The sequence below is a fragment of the Solanum verrucosum genome, unplaced genomic scaffold, assembly GCF_900185275.1.
Source record: "Solanum verrucosum unplaced genomic scaffold, falcon-dt-bn FXZP01000238.1, whole genome shotgun sequence".
Taxonomy (NCBI): domain Eukaryota; kingdom Viridiplantae; phylum Streptophyta; class Magnoliopsida; order Solanales; family Solanaceae; genus Solanum; species Solanum verrucosum.
Genome location: NW_026020630.1, coordinates 3,272,562 through 3,278,254, shown reverse-complemented (window position 1 = coordinate 3,278,254; position 5,693 = coordinate 3,272,562).

The following is a 5,693-nucleotide window of genomic DNA, read 5'->3' as shown; positions in this document are numbered from 1 at the left end:
TGACCTAGCAAGGGAGGTGGTTGTAGCTGCTGAGGCAAGTGGTGAAAAGCTATGGAGGATGCCTATGGAGGAGAGTTACTGGAAGAGTATGAAATCAGGAGTGGCTGATATGATTAACACGGGACCTGGCGATGGTGGTGCAATAACTGGTGCTCTCTTCCTCAAACAAGTACTCATCTCATCACTCTACTACTGACATTTTGGTACATTCTACATATCTTTAGTTTTAGACGAGAAACATGACATTTGGTCTTTGTTTTTGCAGTTTGTTGACGAGAAGGTCCAATGGTTGCATCTCGATATAGCTGGCCCCGTCTGGAGCGATGAAAAGAAAAATGCCACGGGTTATGGTGTCTCAACTCTGGTGGAATGGGTGTTGAGGAATGCTTTGTAAAATTAGAGCTAGTCAAGATGTTGATGACTAAACATATAAGGGAGTTCTTATCTCAAGGGACTGTTTGATGTTTGAGAAAATAAGTGCATCAAAGTTGTATGAATAAGGGCGATAGTATAGGCTTTCTTGTTTCATGATTAATAAAATGCCTAAATAAAGTTGCCACTTTACCTTTTGGAATGAAATTTATTATTCCTATCTTATTTATGTATGTCTGGTAGAGATCATATTCACTCTGGTATAATAGTCGGTAAACTTGAAGGTAATTTACTGTGTGATGATTTTATTGAATAAGATTGAAGTTATGGTATTTATTTCACTTTGAGATTGAATCACTTTACTAGGTGTTCTACGGAATATGCGCTACTTAGATTTCATATTAGAACTTTCATGTCATTTTGTCCTGAAAATAAAAGGCATTACAAAGACGTGTTGTTTGAATTACTCAAAATTGTGGTCGTACTTGTATTGACTTATGAAAAAACACACTTTTTTGTTGATTTGACACACATTTCTTGATATTTTTATACAGTTCGATTGACATAAGAATAAAGATAGTAAAACCGTGCAACCAAGCATATGATCAGTGTTTGTGAATTCAGTACGATGAAAGTCAAATTTTAATACATTTAACATATCTTTAGTTTAATACCACAAATTTTAAGTCTTTTTTAATTTTTAAAACTTCGTATCAAGTCAAAACCAGACAAACAATTGAAACGAAAGCAATAGTAAATTATATGCCCTGTCTTCCACTTATCACAGGCAGCTACCCATAGTTACCTTTTAGGTGACATGATAAGTTAGAGTGCACACCTGAATGAAAAATTTTGTCACACGAAAGCCCCACTGGCGGCAACAACATTTAGCAAAGCTTGCGTAGCCACATAATGGGAGAAGTTATATGCCCTATACAACTAAAAAGAATGTTCAAGGATGCCAGCACCCAAATTTTAAATTCAGATGTTGTATGTCTTTGTCCATAACTAAGATACTTTCAACTTTCTACCCAACTAATTAAGCACGGTGAAAGTTAGGATATCATTCTTGTTTGCATTCTTTCAGTTCAGCACCAAGATTATGCTTTGTAAGCTCCTTCTTTAGTTTCTGCACTGTAGGCTTTGTATAATCCTCAACATTTGGTTACTTTGTTCACTATGAGTAGCATTCTCTCCCCTTAATATAGAAACTTCATCTTCTGGGAAAGTAAATTTTAGGGGACGAGTTGTACTCTTGGACCTCTTATTTCCTCTGGTTAGTCTATCATTTGTATCCATATGCCTACTTCAAGAATATTTTGTCATGTAAGGGTACTTCTTATAATACAGTAAATCATTGTTAGAAACATGTAATGAATAATATACCCTTACACTGTTGGCTGAAGCATAACTTATATGGTTCAATTTATTCAGATATTTGTTTTGTGGATGTTTTCTGTATTTCATGTTACTTCAGCTTGGAGTTGGTAGTATCTTTTCTTGTTATCAATTTATCGTAAACCTTTTCCTAACCAAACTCTACAACTACTGTCTAATTTTACAGCCTGGTTGTGTGAATTGGATTTTTCTGAATTTAAATAGCTCATCTCCAAAGCGGGGTGTTATTCTCTGCGCAATTTAAGGTTCTAGATGTATTGTTACGTGTCTCAGGGTCTGCTTTGAATGGGTTAGAGACTTCAGCTGATTATTAGGAGATTAGTTTTCTTTTAGTCATTATCCTATTAACTAGTTACAGTTGTTCCTATTTTATAGGCATGTTAGCAGTCTTTTAGCAGTCCATGTTCTGTGTTAGTTGTACTGCCCCTCTACTTATTTAATCAGCTTGAAGTTCAATAAAATTAATTTTTCAGATTTTAATTTTTTTTGCTGTTTCAGTTAAATTAATAACATTTGGTATCAGAGCCCTACTTCTTAAGGGACTTGTGTGAGACTTGCGAGGTTCTTTTCTGAGTGTTTATCCATAAAATATTCTCTGCAATGTTGACACCCAATTTTGACCTAACATTTTCAAAATTCGTAACTTTTAAGTTTTATTTATTTAATAGTTCAAAATAATTTTTTAATAAGTTTATATATAACTATCCTTATTTAAGATTTTTTATCAGTTAATTTTAAAATTGCATTTTTACATGTCATTAGTTACGTTCTTTATATTTTTTTAATATTCATTTTATTTGTTACATTTATTAATATTAATTTTGATATTTTGCACAGTCTAAAAATTCATTCAAATACAGATATTTTATTTGATCAATAATTTTGGGCCACAATTTCAAGCCCACAAATTAAACCCATTTAACAATTATTTTCTATACAAATTTTGGTTAAGTTAAAAAATAGGGGATAGGAATATTTTTCAAGATAGGATAAAAACCCTAAGACTTTTTACTCTCATATTCTCTTAGCCGTCACCACCTAAAACCCCAATTAATAGTCCATAAATTTTGCCGGAAATGGAGTTTTTCTCCAACAAACTCATAGCTCCGACCAGCGAGTTAAACCAGACAATTTCCCATCGCTGCCGGCCCCCAACCCCTTTTCCCTTTACATTTTTTTCTTGTCTTGCAGGTAACCTATTGTCGTTTGAATGATCTCCGACCTCTATTCATCACTCTCGACATCTCCGGCGTAGAACAGAGCAACACCAGACCAGCAGCTCCGGCATCCAAACAACAATCAAATCCGCGACCCAACAACCCAGAAACGGAAGCGACACCACCAAGGATGCTCGCCCATCTCTCTCACGATGGGATAGTATAAGATCTGATCGAAAATCGTCAAACTCTGAGACAGGTAACTCCATTTTTATTGTTTGTTATGTCTTTTTTAGTTATTGTTTGTGAATATTGGTTGATTTTTCTTATTTTTGACCACTGCTATTCTTATTTTTTCATTATCATAATTTTCCGGATTGTTTGCTCCAGTTTATTTTTCTTTTTAAACTACTGTTTGTTATATTGATTTAAGTACGTTAATGGTTGTTTTCTTTCATTATTGAAATTGTTTAAAGCTTTTTGTTGTTTAGTTTAACTTATTTTCTTTCATTTTCTAGGAAGAGATATAAATACACTACTAGTATAATTATTAATGAATGTGGGTTAAAATTAATAAATGTTGAAGGGCACAATATGTTATCTCTATTTTTGTTATTATTACTTATTTAATTTCATAAAATGGTAATTTATGTGTTTAGTTGACAGACCATTGCCACTACCTTATTTATTTAGTTAACTATGGAAATTGGATGATTCATTCTTTTCTTTGCCTTGTTGATTTATTATTATTATTATTATTATTATACATTTGCTTTATTTATGTTGTTTATTCAATTTATTATTATTTGTGAATGGGTACATATTTGAGTTCCTTTTTTCGGAGATTTGCTCTATTTTGCCACTGTTAATTCAATGTTCATACTCTCTAGTCACTGTTACTCTTCTTTTTTTTTTATATTGAAGTTCATCTTGTCCGTTTCTTCCGCTGATTTCTTTGTCACTGTCGGTGAGAGTGGGTGTTGCTACCCTCAAATTATTTGTTAATACTTTTCCTTTCCATGTATATCTATAATGTTTAGCTTTATTTGGTTGCATTTAATTATAATTTGACTTTATTTATTGTTATTAAAATGTATTTTATTTATTATGTTGCCGTCATGTTGACTAAGTTAGACAATATTTGAATTTTATTTATTTTTCTATATTGTTTTGTCGTTACCAGTATGTTAGTGATAATCATTTGGTTATTTTATTCTATTTCACTACTCATTTTGTTGTGTTAATTATTATTTAAATATTGTTAATTACCTTATATTGTTCTGGTAAGCTTTATATGATTGTCATGCTGCTATTGTCTTATATTATTTATTATTGGTTTTATATGATATTGTGTTTTGAATGATTAGTTAAAATTGATTAGTGAGAAAAAATTTTCGTCGATTTTGGAGGCCTTTACATTGTAAAAGACGGAAATTTAGTTTAAGTTCATGTATTTTGTTTGTTCAAAATGGTCAATGAGAAAATCTTTTCGTTGATTTTGGAGGCCTTTGCATTGTAAAAGATGGAAATTTAGTTTAAGTTCATGTATTTTGTTTGTTCAAAATGGCCGATGAAGAAATTACCGTCGATTTTCAAGGCCTCTCATTTAATAAGACGGATTTTTATTTTTTAAGTTATTGTTTAATTCATTTATTTTTATTCATATTTATTTATTACTAACACTTTTACTAAGTGTATTTACAGGTATTCGGAGCTGCTTCCCATTGAAGCTATTCGAACAAAGTTCGAACAATATTTTGATTCATTATCGTATATTATTGACGATAGACAAATATAGGCAGTTTCTTATATTGTTTACTTTATTACTTGTGTATATTGCATGTTTGTTATATTTGTATATTATTTTTACCTCCTCCACAATTTGAAAAAATGAATTCAGTCGGGATCCACAGTTGTGGATTTCGAAGGATGCCTAACACATTCCCTTCGAAATAACTTGAACCCCTTACCTAGAATCTTGGTTTCGTAGATATTTTTAATTGTTTTCCTAAAATTAGGTGGCGACTCCTTTAAAATTCGTTTATTCTTAAAATTCTTTTAAAATTAAATCAATTGATTATTTTTTGAGTCACCGTGACGTTTCGTCCTATTTAAATAGAGTAGGGATGTAAACATAATGACGACTTTCGCGGGGGATTTGAATGTTTCTAACCTTAAGATTAATTTATTTGGCTATGTGTTTTAACTGTCTACTTGTTTTATTTATCGCTTATATTGAATTGTGACATTCATGGCACCCGATTTCGCCAAACGGCAAAAAGATTGCATTAGGAAAAAAGACGGTTACGTGGCTTATCACGGCTGTCCTTCAGAAAAAACACAAGTTGAATTCTTTGGAAATAATAAACGAATAGTTGACTTGCGGTCATCCAACGTCGTTTATTAATCTTCACCCCGTTGTTTGTCTGACTCGGGTAACCGTCATTTCTAAACCAATTCTAGTCAACCTAAAGTAGAGCGAAACCAAATCCAAATCTAAGCATTAGCCTAAGACGGCTTAATATCCAAGGTGTGTTAAGTCCTTAGTAAAATCGCCAAAAATCATGTCCAAGGTCCACAACCTAACGACATATCATATTATTTGACATTTGAAAGATGTATGTGTGGAAACCTGATTGTTGCCTATGTGGGGGAGAGAATCTTAACCGTGCCTTATTTTGTAGGTATGGATCGATTTCTTAAATTCGACATGGTAGTGGAAGCTCTAGTTTTACTCAAGATGTGGTACAACGACCTCAATGCATT